This window comes from Pelophylax lessonae (genome assembly GCF_965119305.1).
Source record: "Pelophylax lessonae genome assembly, chromosome: 4".
Lineage (NCBI taxonomy): Eukaryota > Metazoa > Chordata > Amphibia > Anura > Ranidae > Pelophylax > Pelophylax lessonae.
In genome coordinates, this window is record NC_138771.1 from 614,134,520 (window position 1) to 614,151,400 (window position 16,881).

At 42.4% G+C, this 16,881-nt stretch overlaps 1 pseudogene across 1 annotated transcript in view; it reads left to right on the top strand.

Annotated features, from left to right (window-relative positions):
• LOC309552831 (A.superbus venom factor 1-like) overlaps window positions 1–16,881 on the top strand; it is a 319,818-nt pseudogene that overhangs the window by 148,431 nt on the left and 154,506 nt on the right. The window contains exons 19-20 of the transcript XR_014226164.1: window positions 3,852–3,963; window positions 12,876–12,961. The product of XR_014226164.1 is annotated as an A.superbus venom factor 1-like (transcript). The remainder of the gene's footprint in view (window positions 1–3,851; window positions 3,964–12,875; window positions 12,962–16,881) is intronic.

Consider the following 16,881-nt stretch of genomic DNA (forward strand, 5'->3'; position numbering starts at 1 on the left):
TTCACTTTCAATTTTTGTTAGATTACACTACAAGCTGAGGAAACTGTTGTGATCTCCTGGAGTATAGAAGCTGCCTGAAACTTTACATCAACATCAATACATCAATACCAGTGAGATAAACCTTTTTTCCATTTTCCTCAAATAAAACATTTAAAAAAACACTATCTTCAATCTGGAGCTGTCCCCCGCAGTATCTCCTTGTCACCTCAAGGTTTTCTCATTTTCATGGGTTAAAGTGGATGTAAACCTGATTCATGAAATTTTACTTGGGCACATATACCTGTAGTGTTTTCTTATCTCTCATCAAAGCCCTAAGTCCTAGAAGACTCATTTATAAAAAAAATGTTTTCTGTATCACTGCATGGTATCACTTTTAACTGATTTTTTATTTTGTTAGTATAAATCAGCCTCTCTCAACCTTTACACTCCAGGGGGACCCTTGAAATAATTTTCAGGTCTTGGTGATCTCCTGCTTATAAACCAATTTATCTGGAGTCAGTGGGGAAAATGCCCCTTACATTGGGAGTCAGGAAGAATGCAGATTTTACAGTGGTGGTCAAAACGCCACCCTTAATTTCAGCTAAAAAGATAATTGGGTCATGCTGTTGGTTTTTCCAAGTAGCATTGGCCCTGAAAATATGCAGGCCTCATCAGATGGAAGGGCAATCAGCAACAGCAAAAGAACCCCTAGTAACCTTAGGAGGAACCCTAGGGTTCCACAGAACCTTGGTTAAGAATGGCTGCTTTCTGCTTTCTTACTCTGTTGCTTTCTGCTGGCATAACTGAGTAATGGCCACACCCCTCATAATAGTCTTTTTTAGGGGGGCGTGTCTGACTTAGTCAGTTAAAGTGCAGTGGACAACATGTCCACTCTCTGCTCCCTCTTGAATTACACAGTCATATTTAGACACATTGTGCAACAGAAAAGCAAAGGTGAATCTATAAAAATAAGCTATCAGTACATCTCTCTGATTTACTGGTTTTTAATGTGGCGCCAATTGAGTTTTAATTATGTAGCACCCTCCTACATAGGTGTCAGGCAAAGGCATCTAATGCTCCTGCTGCTTATCAGGGGAACCTGATCTTTAGTTAGGCCTGCTCTCTGTGCTCAGTGTGTATTCATCTGGTCTGAGGGAGTGTCCCCACTCTGTCCAATAGGGAGGCCTGTTGGACAGTGGAGGAAACCTGACAAATGATACACAAGCTTTTGTAACTGTCCCAATGGGTTAGCACCTGGAGAGGTGCATCATGGGATTGGTGATAAAAGCGGGGAGCGCATGAGGCAGGGTGTCTTTTGGCGGGAGCAAAGTCCCAGGAGGAGGTGGACGGCTGTCTCTCCTCCTGCAGGTGTGAGGAAGGGGGTTCAGGCGGTCAGCCTTGTCAACCAAGTGTGTGGAGCTGAGCTGCAGAGGATCCAGAGCGCTGACAAGTGGAGCTGCTGGAAGAGACTTTTGGGAAAAGTATGATGAGTACCAGGAGTTTTGCCTAAAGGTCTGCCTAAGAGAGGGGACCACTCCAGAGAAGTCAGAGGATCAAGGAGCCAGATCACAGGGAGTGTAACAGGAAAGGGGGTGCTGTGTAGTTGACCCTAAAGAATAGGAACAAAGGGGGTGCCAGGAAGGACCCTGAAGTTGTTTAGCAGTACAGTACAGATTACCTCAGAAAGCTCATTCGCTTATAATTCACAGCTAAGGGCAAAGTGAAGCAGCGGCCTAGCTGAGACTAGCGTTATTCAGCGTTTTGGAGTATCCCACTCATTCCCTTCTCATATCCAAGTTCCAAATAAAAACACAAAAATCAAAGCTACTGGACTGTTTCCTGACTGAGCTAAAACATTTGGGAAAATGTCAAACTGTCATGCTGTTGCTAATGGTAACTCAGGGGAACCTGTAATCAGCAGTTCCCAAGGGAGTAGTGCTACAATTATTTAAAGTGTAGAAATTATACTATGAAATGAGGAAGTGGAACCCAAAATATATATTTTTCTCTATTTTGGATGAAGTTAGGCAGTATTTAATCTTTCACTATGTCTAAACGCTGTCTGTAACCTCAAGAAAATGATATCTCTGGTCCTGATTGTAACAGCCAAAACCTGAACTAAACCTTCTGGCTTATTTTTCTTGAAAGCTGGATTTACCATTAGGCACTATAGGCCTACAGCTGACAGAGGAAGAGGCAGCTTCTCTGGGTACACATGATATCAGCACTGCTGAAAATACATTCAGTTGATATTAACTGTCAGCCTTTCTCTACCAGGGTTTTGTTAAACTCTAGGGTTCTTTCAAAGTTTGCTAGTGATTCCTTGAGCAATGTGCAAGATCTGCCTCTCAGATGAGTAAGGGCCGTTTAGACATGCAGTTGGGGTAGTAAAAACGTGCGGTTGAGCCACATTAACCTCCCTAGCGGTATTCCCGAGTGTGGCTCGGGGTTAAATTTCAGTGCCAAAAGCAGTAACCCCCGAGCCACACTCGGGGTACCGCTAGGAAGATCGCTGGATCCTGTAAGTGAGGGTACTCACCTTGTCCCCGGGATCCAGCGATGTATCCCGGCAGTGTGCCGCAGCCGGATCTTCCTCCTGATGCTCTGTGCCCCGACGCTCGCAGGGGGGTGGAACCGGCGGCAAATTCAAACAGTAAAACACACCAAACACACTGATACATTACAAAATAAAATAAATTCACTTTAGTTTGCCCCCCAGTGCCCTTTCCTGCAGTTTTACTGTACATATATATATATATATATATATATATATATATATATATATATATATATATATATATATATATATATATATATATGTGTGTGTGTGTGTGTATGTGTTTATAGATATATATATATATATATATATATATATATATACACATACATACTTTAACTTATTTATAGTTACTTATTATATTATAATTTATATTTTAGTGTTTCAAACTTTATTATACCCGAGATGTTATAAAGAAGAACGCACAGTAAAAAAAAAAAACAAAATCATATGTAAATAGTTGGTTTGGGCTGCTCGTTCTTAAGAATTACATGCAAAATAATGGTACAGCTTTCAGCACCTAAAATCGGAAAGAATCATACCGCCAGGGAGGTTAATACCACCCCCTCCCCCTCCCAAAGGTAGTATTAAACCCAAAACCAAACAATTAATATATTCTGGCTTGCCAATCACTATATGCGCTGGTTACCTTTAATTTATTTTAGGCTTTTTACTTATACGGTCATACAGCTTTCACTAAAGAAAAAGAGTAGTGACACCAGTATGTTGGTGATGCAGTTCCTAGTGGACTCACCTTAGATATTTTTTTTATTACACCATTTATTGATAGTTTTTTTTTTTTTTTATGATGTGGGTTTAGTGACACTTTAAGTCAAACAGGTCATTTCCATATATAGAACATTTCACGTACATCAAAGCAAGCAGTAAATATAGCAGGTGGTACAGAGATTACAAGGGCATATTCAAAAATACTATTACAAATTATGTCACTGTGCACAAAGCAGGGGGGCCATGTAATAAAAAAAAATGTCTACAGGCATAAAGACACAGATAAAAAGACATGAACACAGGGTGCCTGAACAGACAAACATGGTAACATTAAAAGATTCAGATATATACGGTCACAAAGGAGAGATGCAATCTGGTAAACCAGCAAGGTCATAAACATCAATGCCAGAAGATGTGGGACAGCGACCCCCAGACCAGATTGGCAGCACCATCTGCTTATTAAAGTGATAGTAATGTCTTGTTTCACCTTTAGATATTTGTAAAGCTTGCACCAGATAGTAGGGTTATCCATCCCTATAATAAGTAACTGATAAAAATAGTTGTAAAATCTTTTTTATTTTTTTAGGTGATGCAGACCTTGATTACATTGATGATGCTGACATAATCTCCAGGACAGAATTTGTAGAAAGCTTTTTCTGGAAGGTAGAGACAATGAATGAAGCACCAGATGCTAAAGGGTGAGTGAAGGTCCTTGGTATATATTTATAAGGCTGGTATATCGAATGGTTGTAAGTACTTAGTAAAGCATTGACTTATACTTGCATTTAACATGTTAGCAAGAAAAAAGGTTAAAGTAAAGCCTAACAAAGAACTTTTCTTATTTGCATTAAAGCCTTTTCTTGGACAGTATCTCTTTGAGAAGAGATCCTTGAAAACGCCACCCAATTTGTTGTTTTGGATGCCAGGAATGGGTCTCTGGATGGCAGGTATATTTCCCCACTATTGGGGTGTGGTCACTATAAGGGGGATTTTTTGAATACTTTTTTTTTTTGTTTTTTGTTTAATATATGTTTATTGAAACAAAAATAACAAGACAAAATGCGTACAGTGAAACGAAACACAAAATAACAAAAGGAACAATGTCATAGAGGGGGATGGCCCCATATCAAACAGTGTAACGTACTGAAGAGTAAGAATCAAACTGGAAACCATGGTCAGCATGAGAGGCAAGGTTACAATCCGAAACAGTATTCCTCATGAAAAGTACGGGGAGACAAAGAGAGGACAATAGACCAAGGAAAGGAAAAACAAGAAGTAAGAGACATAGTCAAGAGAGAAGAAGGGGATAGGGGAGAAAGAGGGAGAGGACAAGGAATAAAGGGAGGGGGAGAGTTTGTAGGCCACGGGTGACAAGATGACAAACAAAATGCAAAAAGAAGGAAGGAGGGGGGCACCAATAAAATATGACAAGCAGGTCAATATAACATGCATCAAACACGGAGAACTTAGACAGTGTAATGAGGTGAGGACCCAGTAGGATCCGCAACAAGAGCGGTAATATACACAGGGGTAGTTTTGAATATAGTCCAGGGGTACCAAATAGTGAGGAAGCGGTCCAATTGGTCATGGGATATGAAAGAGAGTCCTTCCAATTGACAAGTATTTTCCACCTTCTGTAGCCACTGTTTAATTGTAGGAACGGTAGGTTTGCCCCAGAAGGCAGGTATGAGGGCCTTAGCCGTGTTTAGCAGGTGAGGCATGAGTGAGCGTTTGTAACGAGACAGTGGTTGAGCAGTGCAGTGTAACAAGACAGTCCAGGGGTCCAGAGGGAGGGCCTCTCCTGTGATATCTTTTATGATGCTTAGAACTTCCAACCAAAATGGCCATATCAAGGGGCATTTCCACCAAATGTGCGCATGAGATGCGGTGTCCACAACTCCTCCAACACAACGGGAGCTGGAGGGAGACATTTTGTGCAATTTCAGTGGAGTGTTGTACCATGGAGACAGCAGTTTGTAATTGGATTCAGCCACTTTAGTGGAAATAGACTAAATGTTGGCTAAGGCAAGAACTTTGTCCTTTTGGGCATCTGAAATCTGGGAGCCGAGATCCGACTCCCATTTCCATAGAAAGTCCGGATGAGGTTGTCCTTGTAGTGAAATGAGTGCTTTATAGAACTGTGATGTAGGATGAAGAGGAGGATTCCGGGGATGAAACATAGCTTTGATTAGAGTTAGTGCCATGAGGTCCCGCAGAGGGTGTAGCAAAGAGCGGAGAAATGTAAGCAGCTGTCTGTATCTCCAGCGGTCCATAGTAGTAACAGGTTTCGACCCAAGTATGAGTTGCAAAGGTTTTGGAGCATTGAAGTGTTCAACATGGTGCAATAGAAGGGGGCCCTTGGGGGACCAGAGCCTAAAACCAGCATCCATTGATCCAGGAACAAAATAGTTATGTTGTAATAGGGGCATGAGGGGAGAATTAAAGTCCCAGGAAAACTTTTTGTGAAGCTTGTCCCATACCGCTAAAGTGGAAGTCGTCAAAGGGGAAGCAAAAAAAGAAAGAGGTCTAGCGGAGCGAGGGATCCAGGGGACCACAGTGAGGTCAGCTCTACAGAGATCTCCTTCAAGCTACACCCACAATTTGGAGTCAATAGAGTACTTGCAATCGGCTACTCGAGTCAGCAGAATCGCAAGGAAGTAATCCTTAACATTAGGGACTGCAAGCCCCCCAGAACGCTTTGAGTGATAAAGCGTCACTCTAGCAATTCTGGGCTGCCTACCCTGCCATACATAAGCAGATATTAAGGTTTGCAACAAAAAAAAGAGACCTATAGGAACACCCAGTGGCAACATTTGGAAAACGAAAAGGATACAGGGCAAAATATTAATCTTTACAATGTTGATCCTGCCTAACCAGGACCATTTACAGAGGTCGGATTTGACCATGTTCAACAGAGGAAGATAATTATGGTAAAAGAGGGAACACAAATGGGGAGTAAGATAAATGCCCAGGTATTTTAATTTGTCAGAACACCAGTGGAAAGGGAAGTGTGGAGAAAGGGAATCAACCAGTGAGTGGGGAAGATGGATATTTAATATCTCGGACTTTTAAAATTCGAGAGCTGGCGAAAGTCATCAAAGGCCTTCATGAGGTTAGGAAGGGAAATGCGGGGTTGCTGAATAAAAAACAATGTCATCCGCGTAGGCAGAATACCCACTGTAATACCATGGATATCACGAGCCCATCTAATTTTGGCTAGAAATGGTTCAAGGGAGATGGCAAACAGCAGGGGGGACAAAGGGCACCCCTGCCGCGTGCCATTGTGTAGCGTAAAGGGAGTACTCAATATGCCGTTAATGCGTACCTGCGCAGAAGGGTGAGAATATAAAGACTCAATGCGTTGCAGGGCCTTCGGGCCAAGGCCAAACAACCGCAAGGTGGTCAGCAGGTAGTCCCAGTCCACCCTGTCAAACACTTTCTCAGCATCAGTTGACAAAAACAGGGTGGGCTGGGAGTGTGTGTGGACGAAGTGGATCAGGGAGAAGGAGTGAAGGGAGTTGTCCCATGCCTCTCTCCCTGGAATAAAGCCCGTCTGGTCTGTGGAGATCCAAGTAGGAATGAGGGGTAGAAGTCTATTAGCCAAGATTTTGGAATATAATTTAAGGTCTACGCTCAAGAGGAATATGGGGCGGTAACTGCCACAATCAGTAGGGTTCTTGCCCGGTTTGGGTAGCACGGCTATATGAGTGGAAAGGGACTCAGGGCAGAAGCTCGTTAACTTAGAGATGGAGTTTGCATAGGAGGTTAAATGGGGTAGGAAAACATCACCAAACGTCTTGTAATAAGCTACCGTATACCGGTTGGGGCCCGGAACCTTGCTTACAGGCGTAGTTTTCAAGGCCTGTTGGAACACTTCTATCAAGAAATCTTCCTCCAATTTTCTTAAAGAGCGCTTGGAAAGTTTAGGAAGTTTAGCTTGCGTGAGATAGGCCCAATTGCGTTTGCGTTTCTCACAGGGGGAAAGGTGACAGAGGTCCCCTTCTACATGATATAACTTGTTGTAAAATTTACAAAATGCGTAGGAAATCAAAGGGGAGGAGTGGACAACAGAACCATTAGGGGACTTTAAATATAAATAAAATCAGTCAGGGGTAGTCTTGGTGATAACCCAATCCAGGGACCGGAGGGATACCAGACTTACCCCCTGCTAAGTGTTTGGGATTTTCAAGGGCTGTGATATGGTCTGTAGAGGTATAGAAAAATAGAAAACGACATAAATAAAAAATTAGAAAAGCTTTATTTAGAGTACATAAACATACATGTTAAAAAAATTTAGTTAACAAAGAACCACATGTCATATAGTCTTAGACAAATAAACAGCAGTGTGAATTGCAGGGGGCCTACTTGTTTCACTGAGGCATAAATCCTCATAAAGTGGCTTCTTCAGGAACCAGATGCTTGTTATCATGTTACTGCTTCTAGATGGTAAAATATAAATAATTACAGAAACACAAGGAACATGGGAGAGTCATATGTACATACAGAAACTGCTAAGTACAACAAAACCAACCCCCATATATACATCCAGTGTTCCTGCAAACAAACCAACATGCAATGCTTACCATATCATAAATGTTATGACACCTGCTGAAAGAGATTACATCCCATGGTGTAGGGGCACAGCCTAGGAGCTGGCCCGGTGAAAACCAGACTAGCCAGTCCGGCAGAAACCGGGATACTCAAATATTCGGTGGGCACTGGACCGGGACTATAGTCAGTGGGTGGAGTATCCAAGTCCAAGAGATAGGAAGATTATGGCAAATATACTTGCATATAAGGTACAAAATAAGGGGAATAGGGGAAAACAATTGTGCTCCAACCAATTAATGTTGTTGTTAATACTCTGGGCACTCGAAGATAGTGTAAGCCATCACCAAAGAGAAAATCCATGTAACATGCTAGCCCCAACAAAAGGTAGAGAGGAAGAGATAAATAATAATAATAAATTCAGCGCAACTGTATAAAATAATAATAGAAAGCTGCTATGCACTAAAGGATCAATAAACCAAAAGTCCCAATAACAAATATATAACAAAAAGTGCAGCGCTGTCAAATATGGATTATGAAGATGATATCGAGGAAAGCAGTCCACAGGTGCAAATTATGGTGAAGCATGCACAAGATATAAACATTCAGTGCTCTTCAATGTGCTGGTAATCCTCCACCCAGTCTCATTAGCCTCTCACCTCACACTTAGCCCCTGTGTCACCAGACATAAACTTTCTCCAAGGATATCACCAATATAGATCAGATCAGTATTCCTCTTCATCAGAAAATAAGGCTCACAGGTAACAGATTACAGGTCCATAAAGCGGGTCACAGGTCCATAGGAAAACAAAGGGGCTAAGTGTGAGGTGAGAGGCTAATGAGACTTGGTGGAGGATTATCAGCACATTGAAGAGCACTGAATGTTTATATCTTGTGCATGCTTCATCATAATTTGCACCTGTGGACTGCTCTCCTCGATATCATCTTCATAATCCATATTTGCAGCGCTGCACTTTTTGTTATATAGAGAGGAAGAGATGGATAATTCCCAAAAGAGATCTACTGTGGAAGGAATGCAAGGGGGCAGTAGATCATCCCCCCAGCATAATGATCACAGCTGAAAGACAGATGAAACATAAAATATAAAAATCCAAAGATAAAAAGGCATGCAACAGGTGCCCGAATGTGAATGCTTACTTGAGAGTGCCAGGTATATTAAAGACAGACAAGGTGGGAGTAGGAAATAGTGTATATTTAAGTTGCAAACACAATGTCAAATAATCTACCCATCGATGATAAGAAGAGCATTCCCCGGATTAAAATGTGAAGATTCCTATCCCGTGGTCTGGCGTGCAGAGGGAGCCATGTCCGGCTTCCTGCTCCACCGCAGACCTATATGTAGGCCGGTCCCACCGGAAGTGACGCGGCCAAAAGCCGGCCTCCAAATGTCACTTCCGGTGCGGACGCCATCTTGCGGATCGTAACCAGCGTGGACCGCAAACAAAGCGGCCACACGCTGGAACGAACCCGCAAAGTAGTCCGCCCCAAAAGCAGGCAGACACAGGGGAACAAGGAGAGTAAGATGGAATAGACCCTCCCTACCCCAGCTTGGCGCCCGAGTGCGCACCATGACGGGGTATGTAGCACTGCCCGCACCCCAGGTTCGCCAAAGAGAAAAGGCAACTTAATCAGCATGATGCCTTACAGTATAGCATAATTTCAACTTACATGATAAGATCTTATACATTAATAGAACAAGTCAATTTATCATTTAAAATGATAATATACAAAAAGATGACAGATAAGTAACATATGTATTTTTGTGTAAAAAAACAACAAAAACAGCCGCATATTCAAAAATATGCGATAAGTGCCTGGGGGGGGGGGGGGTAAAAAAAATATATTAAATAAATTAGAAAATGGGGGGAGAAAAAAGGGAGGGACAAAGGGGGGGATGTCACAAGATAAATTAAATAAAGACCGGCCTGTTCCAAAAATGGCTTGAAAGATAGAGCTGTGTTCAAGCCAGGAGGTTGTGTAGCTTTCAATTGATAAATCCATTTGGTTTCATTTTTTAATATATAATTATCAAAATTCCTGCCCCTAGGGTTTTGTTTGATAGTTTCCAAGACTGAAAATTGGATGGTATAGGGGTCAAAGCCTTGGTTGAAGCCCACATGTTTACAGATGAGGGTGTATACGAGGCCAATGTTGAGGTAATAAAGGTGGTCCTGAATGCGACAGGAAAAGGCCCTTTTGGTCTTTCCAACATAAGACCCCCAAAGAATTAGATAAACACTATACCAGGGAGCATAAAAGGACCGCGCTCTGAATCAGGAAATTGTCAGTCACGAAGGAGTAGCCCCGGACTTATGAGAAGAGAAAGGTGCAGATATGCGCCTCTTCTTGGAGGGCGTTTTGCGCCAAGATGATTCTGGGACAAAAGAAAAGGTGGGGATGCAATCATGCCAGCCCGGAAAATCTAGAGGTGGAAGCCCCATTTCTTGCAAAAAGGAGGGGAGATCCTCAGTGAAACTAAGGGTAGCAGAATGCCCATTCTTAGTGGCTGAGACATGACGGGAAGCCCAACCTGTAAGTAGAGCTGTCTGCTCTCAGTTGTTCCAGGAGAGATTTCAATGCCCGACGGCGTTCCAAGGTCTCCTTGGAGAGACCTGGGAATATGCTGAGAGAGTTCCCGTCAAAGTCGATCACTTGAGTGCCACGGAGCTTAATCATGATGGCATTCTTTTCTTCAAAATAATGCAGTCTACAAATAACATCCCACAGTAACTCCGTAGAAAGATTGCGGGACCGAAGGGCACGGTGTGTGCGATCAAAACACAGGGGATCTGTGGGTTGCCTCCCCAGTACAGAATTAAAGATACCTCTCACTGTAGCTTCAAGATCGTCATCCCTAGTTGCCTCAGGGAGCCCCCGTATGCGTAGGTTGTTCCGCCGATTGTGGTTTTCGAGATCTTCAAGCTTGTACAGGGCCATGCGGTGTGCCACAGCCAACTGCGTCACCTTCTCTTGCAGCTCTTTAATGGCACCTTCCTGTGAGTCCTGTCGCTGCTCTGTGTCCTCCACCCTGCTCAGCAAGTGGGTCATATCGGAGAGGACCGCTGTTATCTCCTTCTTCAGGGAGCGCTCCAAATTGAGGAACAAGCCCCCAATCTCTTGCTTCAGTCTATGCAGCAAAGAGGACATGTCAGATGTCGTGGGTGAAGGTGGGTCATCCATATGGTCGGAGAAATAGGATGATGAAGGGGAGCACTCCCGCGGTGAGGCAGTGTGTGTGGGGGATGCTCTACCCGACTCCGAGGTTTCGGCCCTGCTGCCGCGTGCATGGGAGCCCGTACTACCCCCCAAAAGGAACCGCTTGATGGAGCTGGAAGCAGCCTTTTTAGAAGCGGAGCTGGTCCCAGAGCGTTTGCCCGACAAGGGGCGTGGGTTAAGGATCTTTAAAGGCTTCGCCAGAGGTTAGATTGCCGAGAAGCCACCGGAGCCCTTTCTAAGCTTTCTCTGCTTGCCGCCATGCAGAAGCCATGCCCCTCTTGAAGACCTTGTTGAGCACTCAGGGTGTTGAAATTCCAGTGTCCATCAGTGGGTGGACAAAAGGCACTTAAAAGGGAGTACCTTAATACCTTCCCAGAAGCCAGCATCATGTGGAAACTGATTACTGGGGTCTGATAGCTGCTGGGAGACACTGGAATTAAAACTCTCCTCCCGGAGTACCACAGTGCCACCAGCAGGTGATCCAGGTCATGACTCAAGGGTTCTCATCCATGCATGATGAGAAGTTCCAGGATAGTCTGGATGGAGACAACTGTTTTTCAGTACTCTATGGGTTGGTAAGTCCTCATTATAAACCTGGAATTTGAAGGTTTGGAGAGACCTTTGGGGTAGGAACGAATCTCCAAAGATAGGTTATCCCATCTGCATTTGAGTCCAGAAAAGAAACCGGAAACAGCTGGCACCTGTTTGTGAGGGAGTGTGAAGCTGTCCACACTTAGGAGCAAGAGCGGTGGATTGCTTGTAACTAAGACAGCTAAGCTGCTGGTGACTTGGCCTTTGGGACCCTTATAGCATTTGGGGACTTTAACCCTGCATGGGACAAGGTTTATGTGGCGATAAGCCATATCTTCATTTTGTAGTACCAACAAAGAATATGCTATTTTGTTTGCTGAAGTTACAGTAAGCTATTTTTTCTTTTCAGCTGTTTTTGGAAAAAAAAAAGCTGTTTGATTTTACCAATGTGCTTGGCTGATGGTCTCAAGCTCTTTAAGGTCGCAGTGGGTATTCTATATGTTCCATTGTAAGCCTGTATCAGCTACCAGCCATTCACAACCAGCAATATCAGGGGCCCAACAATGCTGTGACAAAATTACAACATGCACCACAAGCCTGCCAATCTCTTCCTATACCTCAATTCCTCAAACAAATGCACTTCAAATCATATCCACACTGTTAGCAAGAAGGTGGGCAGGTGGGTCAGATTGCTTGCCTTGCTGTTTGTTCCTCCTCAAAGTCTGCCTAAGTTATGACCACCTCCTCACTGCTCCTTAAGTCATATCCTTTAATTATTCCCCACACATTTCATCCTAACCCCTTTCCTACCTCCCAGCCCACCCTGTCATGTGCCTTTCCAGCCCTGCTTGTGCTCACTGTTATCAGCTATCAGTGTTACAAGTGCTGCCCAAGTCTCATTTTGCACTACAGGACCACTTGCTATGAAGAAAAGAGGAGAGAAAGGTGTAATGAAGTCTTAACACGTTTTCCCTTTACGGCGACAACTCTACTCCCCCATAAATATAGGAGGGTGAGTGAGAGCTGTCACCATAGGACAGGATGATTATTAGTTCCAGGATCACAAAAACAAAGAAAAAAAGGCAAAAAAAAAAAAAAAAGATGGGGAAGAGAGGGTTCTGCAGTTCAGAGGTGAACTTGGCAGGGCTGATAACATTGCTTGAGATAAAAAAAAAATGAATTGTTTATTTAATGGATCAAATATCCAAATATCAAAAGTTCATTGATATTATTGTTGGGTTTCTCCACTTGTTAAGCTGTGTTCTTTTCTAAACAAATGTTTCTTCTAAAACAGGATTTCAACTAAGAGTCTCAGCCTTTTCTTAAAAGATTCAATTACTACATGGGAGGTTTTGGCTGTGAGTTTGTCTGAAAACAAAGGTAAGCCTTTATATCCCAGATAGAAGCTGTATTAGCATTACCACACCTTTCCCATGTACACTTTTTAAAATAATGTTGAAGATGTAAAACAAGAAATTGCTTCCATGCTCAAAAGCTATCACCCTTACATCTAAAACTGTCTAGCTAGTACCAATGGTGACTCCAGCTGTATGCCTTCAGCATCAAGTTGGATTTTCAAAAGAAAGAAATAACTTCTAATGCCTGATGCTGAAGGGCACAACCAAACAAAAAGAAAAATGTTGAATAAAAAAAAAAATAAATTCATTTAGAAAACACTTAAAATAAATCCTAAAATGTAAACTTTGTGGGACACATTTCAATATTATATACTGTCCATTTCCTTATTATTGAGAAGAACGGAACTGTGACCTAGACTCTGGATCCAACATGAGTTTGTCGACTAATTATTCATACTTAGAAGTTAAATATCCAACCTTATTTCCTCCCCTGTGTACTGGGGGTTGTCATAATTAGGGATGATCGAACGGTTTGGGTCGACCATCGGTTCGACCCGAACATTGACTGTTCGAGGTTCGGCCGAATTTAGAACTTTTTGCTGAAAAAGTTCGGAATTCGGCAACCAGAACCGACCAAAATGCAATGGGACAGGAACTGGGCTTTAAAAGCCTGTGATTGGACCAGAACCATTAGTAAAAGCCAATTGAGGGGGCAGGAGAATGCTAGGAATGTGATTGGAGTGACTAGGGTTCCCTAGGCCAATCATTAGTGAATACGCCCCCCAGTATATAAGATAGCCCCCGCCAAATTCCTAGCATTGTAATACAGGGACATGGAAGAGAGTGGAAGCAGTTCTGTTCATTTTACTTTAAAAGTGTCATTTAGAATTTATTAGTGTGAGGAAAGGGATATCTAGTGTAGTTAGGGTGCTATTTTCCACTTTAGTTAGATGCAAAAATTTAGTTTCTGTAGGGAAAGTGTTAAGTACCAGGGTGACCGTAATGTAGTGTAAGGTGAACTGACACTGACTGCTATGGCATGGTGACCAAACGCTTCCATATCAGGGTGACCGCTATAGAGAAAACATTGTTTCTCCTAGGTCACTTTCAGAGCACTAATATGGCTTCTCGCCAGTCAGCCTGCTTTTTGGCTGCAGGCGTTTATAGGGATTTTTTGAGGACAAGTTTGGAGTCAGGCACGACATCTAAACTTGTGTATTGGGGTATATATACACACACATGTCTGTATATATACACCTGCACATATATAGGTGTGAAAGGAGCAGAAAACTATACTTGCGCTAATTAAATAATTAACATCAATATGGTTACGCTCCTATCACACCTATATATGTGTATGTGTAAAATACATATAAGTGTGTGTGTGTATATATATACCCCTATACAGAAGTTCAGATGTTTTGCCTGCCTCCAAAGAACCCAAAAAAATGCCCAAAAAAACGCCAGCGCCAAAAAAAAACGCCCAGGTGTGTTTTTGCAGCAGGCGTTTTTTGGGCATTTTTTTGGGGTCTTTGGAGGCAGGCAAAACATCTGAACTTCTGTATAGGGGTATATATACACACACACTTATATGTATTTTACACATACACATATATAGGTGTGATAGGAGCGTAACCATATTGGTGTTAATTATTTCATTAGCGCAAGTATAGTGTTCTGTTACTTTCACACCTATATATGTGTATGGGTATATATACATATAAGTGTGTGTGTATATATACCCTTATACAGAAGTTCAGATATCATGCCTGCCTCCAAAGAACCCCAAAAAATGCCCAAAAAAAACCCTGCAATAACACACCTGGGCGTTTTTTTTTTTCTGGCGCAGGCGTTTTTTTGGGCATTTTTTTGGAGGCAGGCAAAACATCTGAACTTCTGTATAAGGGTATATATACACATACACATATATAGGTGTGAAAGTAGCAGAACACTATACTTGCGCTAATGAAATAATTAACACCAATATGGTTACGCTCCTATCACACCTATATATGTGTATGTGTAAAACACATATAACTGTGTGTGTATATATACCCCTATACAGAAGTTCAGATGTTTTGCCTGCCTCCAAAGACCCCAAAAAAACGCCTGCTGCAAAAACACACCTGGGTGGTTTTTTTTTGGCGCTGGCGTTTTTTTGGGCATTTTTTTGGGTTCTTTGGAGGCAGGTAAAACATCTGAACTTCTGTATAGGGGTATATATATACACACACACTTATATGTATTTTACACATACACATATATAGGTGTGATAGGAGCGTAACCATATTGGTGTTAATTATTTCATTAGCGCAAGTATAGTGTTCTGCTACTTTCACATCTATATATATGTGTATGGGTATATATGCATATAAGTGTGTGTGTATATATACCCCTACACAGAAGTTCTAATGTTATACCTGCCTCCAATAACCCCCAAAAAATGCCCAAAAAAACGCTTGCTACAAAACCGGCAAGGTGTGAAAATAGCGAAGCCATATCCCTGTTCTATAAGTGACATAATACAAACAATTTTTTTTTTTTTTTTATGGTTCTGGACATGCTACAGAGCTGAAACTTCACAGGTACACTTTTTAGACCCCCCAGACCCTAAATCAAAATCAAAAAAATCTCTCTTTTTTTTTTTTTTTTCAATAATTGGCTCTCTATCAAAAATGTCAATTTTTTTTTTTGTGTGATTAATAGTCCCTGGGGCATGACCCAGAACCCTAGGCACTTTTTAGGGGCATTTATTGGGTTGTAGGGCTTCAAAATTGTGTTTTGTTCGGGTCCCATTGATTTCAATGGGGTTCTGAAATCCGGGCCGAACTTTTGGGAAGTTCGGGTGTTCTGGTCGAACTTTTCAAAAGTTCGATCATCCCTAGTCATAATATGCAAATAATAATATGCAAATCCCTGTAGGATATACTTGCACTAGACATGCGCAATTTGTTTCTTTACAAATCAAAATTCAGAAAAAATTTCCATTATTCAGAACCATGGATGTATCCACATTTCTAAATCACAATAGTAATGTATTTCCATTAGTTCAAAACAAATTATAATGAAACAAATTGTCCAAATTTGAAAATGAGTTTGAATATGAATTTGAAAATGTATTTAAATTCAAAATGCAAACATATTGCAATAAATACAGTAAGGTATAACGAATGAGGTATAAAGAGTGAAATAAGATGATGATTCCTACTAAGGCTGCTTTATAGAATAGAATAAAAAAAGAAATGAATAGAAAAGCTAAGTGTAGCACCCTCCTAGGAAGGTGCTAGGACAAAGCATATATGTGGCCCTGTCTGCTTATCAGGGGGGCCTGATCTGTTAGCTAATCTGTCACATGCCTCCAGGTGTGGCCTGTTGAGTCTGGGGAGTCTCCCCACTGTATCCAACGAGGGATCATGAAGTGGAGGAAACCTAGCCAATAGCACACCAGGGTTTATGACTGTGCCAGTGGGCAGGGTTTGCCGCAGTGCACCCTGGGATTTGAAATAAATCTGTAGAGAGCATGTGACAGAGTGTCTTATGGCGGGAGCATCAGTCCCAGGAGGAGGTGACAGCTGTATCTCCTTCCTGTAAAGTGTGAAGGTGGTCCAGGCAGTCGGCCTAGGGACCGGAGGTTGAGCTGGGCTGCAAAGGGATCCAGAGTTGCTGACCGAGTGCAGCTGCTGGGCAGAGATCTTCAGGAAAAACAGTGTTGTAAGTACTCGAGATCTGCCCAGGGGTCTGCCTAGGAAAGGGGACCACTCCAGAGAGGTCAAAGGGGATTCAGGAGCCAGCTAACCAGGAGTGCACAGTAAAGGGTGTGCCAAGTAGTTAAATCCTGAAGCTTGGGGAGTAAAAGTGGGCACTAGGAAGGGCCCTGAAGTGTTCAGCATTACAGTTTGCTTTAAAATCAGCTACCTCAGGAAGGAGTATCTTGGGGAGCTT